The following is a 9,761-nucleotide window of genomic DNA, read 5'->3' as shown; positions in this document are numbered from 1 at the left end:
ACGCGCTTAAAAGCGAGTGCAATACACTCTCTTTGTTGATTCAGCAAAAGGTGCCAAAATGACACACTTTGTGGCTATTTGAGGTGTCAAAAGTAAACAACGTCCACTAGAGGTGCGTAAGTGAAAGTTCGTGTCAAGTTTAGGGGGGCCAACGATGGGTTTGGATTTTGTTTTCTCCAACTGATGGGACCAAAAATTCACATTCAGTTGACTCAAATGTTGCAGTACGTATTAGGTACAAACAAGCGATGATAAACACGGTAATATTATTTATGTCGGGTATTAAATGAGTAGATTGAATTAAGTCGTGAGTCTCCGACATCATGGAATCGAACCCGCCGGGGATGTCTTACATGCAAAAGCTATGTCATAGGGAGGGGAGCATGGGTTCACATGAACCCGGTGATTCTCACCTAGATACGCCCTTGTGCAAAAGCTATTAATTCAACATTTTCTTACAAATATTAATGTAAGCTTTATAACAAAAACTACGGAGAGGTATTCAGTAGCGCTGCCATCATAGTATCTGCACATTGTGCATTATTTACAAACCATCTATTAAACATATATTTATAGATGCACTAGGCGGTAAAACTCCCAGGGTCGTCTTGACCCGTCTAGTGACCAACTCCCCTCTTTAGTCCGTATCGTCCGCATCCAAAAAAAGCAAGGAGGAGACCAAAAAGTAGTGACATCTATAGCCGGATGTTTAGCAGACAAAAAGAATGGTTGTGCAGTGTCGATGACTTTTTTGCTAGACTATCAGCTAATCTGTTTTGCTCTCTGTAGATATGGACCACCGCTGGACTACCCAGCTGAAGAAGTAGGGACCTGCAATCAGTGGAGAGTTGTTAGCTTCTATACTAGGTTCCATTTAATGTACAAAGTGAGAGGGCAATTTCCCTGCAAGATATCAATATTCGGTGGCTAAACTTAAAGTAGTGTGAGGGCTTAATTGTGCGCTAGTATTACTATTAAACATGACGTTATTACGATTTTAACCATATGACCCATAGACTGTAGGGCAGGATGGTGCCCATGGGTATGACTAAAGTGGTTGTTCTCTTCTATGATTGATAGATTGGATTTGGGCAGCACGTTCATTAGCATTTAGCAATTGACTTTCATAACTAGTAGTCCGATTGTTACCTCGGGTCAACTGGTTTCTCAATTCAGTCCTTGGGTTTTCTTCCACTCTAGCCTGAACCCTAGCATCTTCTTTAGCAGCTTCCAGCTTTTGTCTCAGTTTAGTCTCTGATTCAGACGCTAACCCATCACTTTAGTGTTTTCATCATTCGCCGCCTTCAACTATTGGCCATTAAGAAGAGTAATATCTCTATTCTTGCCATCCAACTCAACTCTCTTTTTTGCCTCAATGCGTTGTACCAGAAACCTGTCGAAATAAGGATGCAGTGCAGCCAACAATGCTGGAGAACATAGTTATTGTTGGTACCAAGGAAAGATAAGTCTTGCTTTTTCTGTAAGATGAGACAAAAATACATAATGAAGGGAGTATATTTTTTTATTATAATAAATCAAGAAAGCATGCAATTAGAGCTAGGTTTGAATCTTGTTAGGGCGTGAGAAGTTTTGATGATTGACAGATGAATGAAACATGTTGTGCAAGCTGGTCCATACAAGTGAAACTGCTTCGGACATATGGAGTGCATGCTGAAATCATTACATGCTAAAATTATTACATAAGCTGTCAACACATGGATAAGCAAAGGATGTTCACACGGCTATATGAAGATAATTGGAGTAGTTAGAGTTTGAGTAGATCAAGAAGTCTACAAGGCAGAAGGATAAAGCAAAAGAGTCCTACTCAATTTAGAAGAAGGAGAGATGGTTACAACAAGGAGTGGGTTACTTGAAAGAGTCCTATAGAAGATACAAGTAAAGAGGAAAAAAGACTGCATCTGAGGGAGCATGTATAGACGACAAGCTGCATTCAAATAATGATGATACACTGATAAGAAAATCAACAATCAGTAAAATCGTTCACCAATTTGAAGAAGAACCTAGTTCTCACTTAGTATGTTTTAGACTGCTTGTAATAGGAAGGTTCTTGAGTTGTAATGAGTAAATTGTTCTAGTCTCAGTACTCTATAAGCTGAGTTAGGAATCACGTCTTCAAGTTAGGAAACTCGAAGACTTGGGAACACTTATCTTGGGAAGATTTGTATTTTTGTAGTAATAGGAGTTAGAAGTTTTAATTCCTTCTTTACAAAAAGTCTTGTAATTGTGTTGATTGTTGAGGCTCAAAGTTATAGTGAAGATTGGGGTTAAATCCTGTAGAGGTACAGGTCGTGGTTTTTTACACCTTTTTGAGCCGGGTGTTTTCCACGTAAAAATTATTGTGTTCAGTTTTTACTTCTGTGAACCATGTATACTTACTTGTTCCACATGTAGACAATCAGTAGGGATCATACTCTAACAAGTGGTATCAGAGCCGGTTGTCTTAAATAAGGTTTGCACCTAATATCAGATCATTATGATGAATTCCGCACCTCCTACTGGTCACAGTGAAGGTCAATCCACTACTAGACCCCCACTCTTTGATGGTACTCAGTTCATCTGGTGGAAAGCTGGAATGGAGATGTTTATTCAAGGAGAAGACTATGAATTATGGGATAGAATTACTGAAGATCCCACTATCCCTATGAAGATAAAAAATGATGTGCAAGTCAAGAAAATAAGGAGTGAGTTTACTGCTGATGATCTTTTGACTTTAAAGAAACATGCTAAGGCAAAGAATATCCTAGTCTGTGGTCTAGGACCTACAATAGAATATCTACCTGTACCACTGCTAAGCAAATATGGGATTCCTTAGTAAATGCCCATGAAGGTACCTCTCGGGTAAGGAAATTCAGGATCTCTCTTCTTTTTACTGAATATGAAGTGTTTAAGACGAAGAAAAATGAATCCTTGTATGATATGATGACAAGACTTACTACTTTAAAAAATGAGTTAACCTCCTTGGGAAAAGTCATCACTGAAGAAGAACAAGTAGAGAATGTTCTGAGGGTGCTACCAAAGTCAAAATGGAATGTTAAAGTTACTGCAATCAAGGAAGCAAATAAGGATCTCACAGGTATGACTTTGGATGAACTAGTAGGGAATTTAAGAACCTATGAAATGGAAGTTGATGGCATTAAGGAACAGAAGGCTTCTGAAAAAATCTTGGACTTGAAGGCTTCTGATAGTGATAAAGAGATTGAACTGAATAAGGAACAAATTGCCTTCATAACAAAAAACTTCAGCAAGTTTTTTAAGAAGAAGAAGGGAACAGGTAGCAAGAAGCGTTCCAATGACAATCCAAATAGATGTTACAAGTATGGAAAGATTGATCATCAAATCAGAGAATGTCCTCTCTGGGAAATAGAATGGAGAAAGGAAAGAGTTGAAAAAGAACAAAAGGCCAGGAAGAAGGAAAAGGAAGAACATGCCATGATAGCTGCATGGGGATCTGACTCTGATAATGATAATGATGGAGTTGATGAGACAATATTTATGGCTTTTGGAGACCCAGACATTGAGGAAGAAGATGATGCTTCTGAGGTAAATTTACTTGAACTAAAAGAAAAACTGCATTTTTTTTTCTAAAACTAAACTTGTTTCCTTGATGAGTGATTTAATTGAAAATTTCCAAGAATTAACTTCTGATAGGGATGAATTGTTCAACAGTCTTGCAAGTCTTAAATTTGATTTCATTGACTTAAAAGTTTGCAAGAAAAATGTTGACAAAGAAAATTGCACTCTCAAGGAACAAATTACACTACTTGAGTCCTCAAATAATGATCTTAAGTCTGAAATCCTTAAACTGACTCTCACTGACCATGGGGAAAAGGCCATAAGTAAAGAACAAGAAAATGCTGAACTTGAGTTAACTAAGTACAAACAAGAATGTTATGACTTGACTGAAAAGATAGATAAGATGAGTTAAGAGGTAGCAAGATTAAAATTGGATCTAGAAAATCAAACAAATGGACAAATTCTTCAAGAATTGTTCATCATCTTGGTAAAAGAAATCACAATGAAAAAGCAAGCTTGGGTTTTTATAAAGAAGCTGATAATCTTCAAAACTTATGCTATATTTGTGGCAATCTTGGACATCCTACTACTGAATGTCCTATAGCTTCTAAAAGCAGATATCAAAGTTTGAACCTGGCAACCAAACTTTCTCAGACCAAGAAAACAAGCACTAAAATTAGTCTGAGAAACAAGTCAGTCTACTTGCTTCCTGCTTGGACTAGAAGGAATTTAATTCATCTTTTTACTAACAAAACAGGACCCAAGCTTGTCTGGGTTCCTAAGTCTAACCATTTATTTCTTGTGCAGGAGAAGGTGAAGGGAAACAAAAGGCACTGGTACCTAGATAGTGCTTGCTCAAGACATATGACTGGTGACAAGCAAAAGTTCCTTTCACTCTCCAAAATAAATGGTGGGGGAGTATCTTTTGGAAATGGAAAAAGGGGAATCATAACTGGAGTTGGAAAAATTAGCTTATCTGAGTCAAAAGTTGTGGAGGATGTTTATCTTGTGGAAGGACTGAAGCATAATCTGCTAAGCATTTCACAATTGTGTGACAAAGGTAATAAAGTAATTTTCACTGCTGCAGGTGTTAAAGTCAAAAGGATGGACACCAAAGAAACTGTGCTTACTGCAAAGAGATACAGGAATGTATACAAAGCAGACATAATGGCAATATTAGGACCTAAGTTGACTTGTCTAAGTGCAATAGAAACTGATCCCCTCCTTTGGCACAGAAGACTTGGACATGAAAGTCTGAAACAACTGAACATACTTTTCTCCAAAGACATGGTATTGGGACTACCCAAGACCAAGTTTAAGGAAGAAAAGTTATGTAGTGCATGTGTAAGGAGAAAGCAGGTAAAATCCTCTTTCAAGACAAAGATCCATGTTAGCACTACCAAATGTCTTGACCTGGTTCATATGGACTTGTGTGGACCAATGAGACAACAAAGCAGAGGTGGAAAAAGGTATATTTTTGTAATTGTTGATGATTATTCCAGGTTCACCTGGACTTTGTTTCTAGCCTCTAAAGAAGATGACTTTGATGTCTTTGAAATCTTCATTAAGAAAATAGAAAAGAAACTGGGCACTTCATTAGTTTCCATAAGGTCTGACCATGGAACAGAATTTGAGAATGCAAAATTCTTAGATTTTTGTTTATCAAATGGAATAGATCATAACTTCTCAGCTCCTACAACTCCACAACAAAATGGAGTGGTGGAAAGGAAGAACAGAACCTTGGAAGATATGGCTAGAACAATGATGCTTGCAGCAAATGTTGCCAAAAATCTATGGGCTGAGGCAATAAGTACTGCAGCATATATCACAAACAGATGCATAATCAGACCCATGTTAGAAAAAACTCCCTATGAATTACTAAAAGGTAGAAAGCCTAACATTTCTCACTTTAGAACTTTTGGTTGCAAATGTTTCATACATAATAATGGTAAGGATAATTTGGAAAAATTTGATGCCAAAAGTGATGAGGGAATCTTTTTAGGTTATTCACTTCATAGTAAGGATTACAGAGTTTTAAACAACAGAACTAACTGTGCTGAAGAAAGCATGCATGCGATTTTTGATGAGTTTTGTGTTAAGACTAACCTGCAGGGAGAAAGCGACATTGAGGAACAGGTTACACAAAATGTTCCATCGACTGAAGCAGTCAAACATGGGGGCACTTTCACAAGGGGAACTGAAGCTGAAGGCACAGTGTTAGGGGAAACTGAGTTGATTGAGCGATCGACTGCTTTACATCAGAACATTAGCAGTGATCCAAGCAGCTCACTAGGCTTGATCCCAAAAGGATACAAGTATCAAGGTTCGTACCCCATTGAGAATGTACTTACTGATCTCACTTCTGGAATTATCACAAGATCTGGATTGAGAAGTACGTGTACATTCAAGGCATTCCTGTCAGAAATAGAGCCAAAGAAAGTAAGTGAGGCATTGCTTGATGTTGATTAGATCATAGCCATGTAGGATGAATTAAATCAGTTTGAGAGAAATAAAGTATGTTATTTAGCTCCTCTTCCAATAGATAGATCAGTCATTGGGACTAAATGGGTGTACAGAAATAAAGTTGATGAGCATGGAACAGTCATAAGAAACAAGGCAAGACTGGTGGTTCAAGGATACAACTAAGAAGAAGGAATTGACTTTGATGAGACTTTTGCTCCTGTAGCAAGAATTGAAGCCATAAGATTGTTGGTTGCCTTTGCCTCTTACATGAGTTTATTTTGTACCTGATGGATGTGAAGAGTGCATTCCTAAATGGCATTCTCAAAGAAGAGGTTTATGTGAAGCAACCTCCAGGATTTGAAAGCAAAGAGTTTCCAGATCATGTGTACAAGCTGGAAAAGGTTTTGTATGGGTTAAAAAAGGCACCAAGGGCCTGATATGAGAGATTATCAAAGTTTCTGCTGGAGCATGGACACACCAGAGGTAAAATTGACAATGTCTTTTTCTTAAAAACTAATGGAAAGGATTTGTTAGTTGTGCAGGTATATGTGGATGACATTATTTTTGGCTCAACCAACATGAATATGACTCATGACTTTGCTAAACTCATGAGTTGTGAGTTTAAAATGAGCATGATAGGGGAGTTGAATTACTTCCTGGGTCTTCAAATAAAACAGTCAGTATCAGGAACAATGATCCATCAACAAAAGTATGTCAAAGAGCTTCTCAAGAAATTCTCCATGGAGGAAACTAAAGAAATAAGTACTCCCATTGCCACTGTCACAAAACTTGATCTGGATGAAATAGGTTCTGATGTAGAATAAAAATTGTATAGAGGTATGATAGGTTCTTTATTGTATCTCACAGCAAGCAGACTTGACATTGTCTTTAGTATAGGACTATGTGCAAGGTTTCAAGCTAATCCAAAAGAATCCCATTTGAAGTCTGTAAAAAGAATCTTCAGATATGTGAAAGGAACTAGTGATCTTGGGTTGTGGTATCCCAAAGGTAGTAATTTTAATTTGATAGGATACTCTGATGTTGATTATGCAGGATATTTGGTGGACAGGAAAAGCACTACAGGTATGGCACACTTCTTAGGATCATGTTTGATTACCTGGTCCACAAAGAAGCAAAATTCAATAACTTTGTCTACTGTTGAGGCTGAATACATTGCTGTTGGGTCATGCTGTGCTCAATTGTTATGGATCAAACAACAACTTCTGGATTTTGGGGTAGATCTAGGTTGTGTTTCCATCTTTTGTGACAACACAAGTGCTATAAACATAACCAAAAATCTTGTCCAACATAAAAGAACTAAGCATATTGATATCCGTCATCACTTCCTTCAAGACAATGTTGAAAAAAAAATATATCAATTATGGTTTGTTCAATTGAGGAACAAATTGCTGACATATTCACTAAGGCTTTGAGTAGGGAACACTTTGAAAAAAATAGGTTAGCATTGGAGATGATTAAAATTGTATAAATCTCCTTCAATGGTTGACTAGAATATGCTATGCCTGAGTGATTGTTGATTAATTCAGTCTTACACATTTAGTTGTATGTCCTAATTCCAAGATTTAAAGCAATGTGATATATCTATGTGTTTTTTTTATAGATGGATCATCAAGGCAAGAGTGGCCATGGACTAATCAAACACAGGTATGATTATTGTTTTCCATAGTAGCATTAAGAGAAACAGGTCATCTACATGGTTCTTTCTATAGTGATTAAAACTGCCAAAACCCAACAATCATCTTCTTCAAAAGGCTGCCAGACCTTTCCCATCCGTACTGAACCTCTACATCAGCACGTTTCTCCAAAATCACAGTCCCTTCATCTTTCAACTTCCTTCTCACTCTTCTTAAATACGCCTCTTGTTTTCTCTCCTATCTTCACTTCTTCTTCAACCTCTGAATATTCACCATACTATGGCGTCTTCCTCCTCTCCTCCTTCTTCCACAAAATCTGACATTAATCTTTCTACACAACTTATTCTCCACCCAAACACCAATTTACCCTCACTTATCCAACCCCAAATCCTTTTCAACCTATTTGATTTCCCATTCTTCAAGACCTTACCACATCCTTTCTCTCACTCTTCTTTCAAATCCTCATTCTTTCCAGAACCCTTACCACTATCAGTAGCTCCTCTTTAAATCCTTGATCGAGATGACATTCTAATTGCCAACCTTATTCCTAGACGATCAAGATCGACTCTAAAATGAAAACCCTCGTTTGTCGCCATTGATGTCGATGATGATACTCCTGAACACTCTTCTCCCGTCATCCCTTCATCTCGAACTCCACATACTCAGAGAAGGAAACAACAGAAAGATGTTTGTTTGGAAGAGCCACTTAGGGCAAGTAAAAAGAAACGAGTCATGCCTAATGCTTCTCCTCCCCATGAAATTTATCTCCTGACATTCTCATTCGCTCCAACAGAAAGCTGAAGCAGAAGCATACCATAGCTAAAACATCAAACCATATCTCTCTCATAAAATGTCCCCCTCCTACTCCCAAAGCCTCCTCATCTTCAAAATCCATAGTCAAAGCCTCTACTGACAAAGTCTCTACTGGAAAAGCCTCTACTCCTTCTAAAGATTCTCCAAAATCTGTGTCACTTTCGAAGAAATAGGTCCCTAAACCTGGCCCTTCTGTCTCATCTGCCTTAGATTTAGACTATCTTCCTGACACTTCTTCTGTGCCTCCTGATGATTCTGATGTTGATAGTGCTGTTGATACTCCTGCTGATAAAGCTTTTCAGTCAGACCATATTCTGTATTTTCAGAAATCAAAGATGGTTAGAGGTAGGGTTGTCACTGGTTTGGGAGGTCCTGATATGGAAACTTTAGTATCCAAATTGAGGCAGGGGTGGTCATCCTTTCTTCTGCAAGGTAATCATCAAAGAAGGTTTGGAAAAGATGAAGTGTATGAATTTTATACACATGGAGTTGCGATTGGGGAGATGATCTCAACCTTTGTTCATGGAAAACTCATCAATCTTTATCCTGCTGATTTGGGTAGAATTCTAAGTGTTCCTACTGGAGGTTGGGGTCACTATGTGAAAGGATCTTGGCCCCTCTGGACAATTTTCCATCCACCCTTGATATCTGTTGAAATTTTTTTGGAAATCCTCTCCTTCTTTCTCATCGTAGGGTAATGAAAAATGAAATGTCTTCTCTCTATCAGTTGTATTTTGATGTGGTCCACAAAATAATCTTACCCAGGCAGGAGAGGCGCACAGTTGCAAGCTTTCCTGATCTTACCTTAATGGAACTATTGGATTCTGAGATTCCAATAGACCTTCCCCAACTCATCATTAAGCATATGCAAAGGGTACTCATCAAAGATAAGAATGGTCATGCTCTGCCCTATCAGTTCTGGCTTGCCCCTGTGTTTGATGATTTTCGTGTCTTTATCAAGGTGTGGTCCTTACAGACAACTAAGTATGTGATTGTACAAGTGAACCATGCTATGTTACCTACTGCTATGAGACATGCAGACAACCCTATGCGGAAGTTGCGAAATGCCTTAGAGGCAAAGCAGGGTGAGCTGGAGGTTGCACAGGATGTATTGGAGGCTGCCCAGGATATTCATGAAGATGAAAAGAAGGCTCTTGAAGCTCAAATTGCTTCCCTCATAGCCACTTTGAAGAAGGAAAGAACTGAAAATGCTGCTATCATTCAATCGTTGACCTCTTTTATCCCCTCTACCTCCTCAAAATAACCTCCTCCTTCGTCCCTTAGTTTTTTTCTTTC

Source organism: Capsicum annuum, chromosome 3 (genome assembly GCF_002878395.1).
Source record: "Capsicum annuum cultivar UCD-10X-F1 chromosome 3, UCD10Xv1.1, whole genome shotgun sequence".
NCBI lineage: Eukaryota > Viridiplantae > Streptophyta > Magnoliopsida > Solanales > Solanaceae > Capsicum > Capsicum annuum.
The sequence above is the reverse complement of the archived record's forward strand: the minus strand, read 5'-3'. Positions refer to the sequence as shown.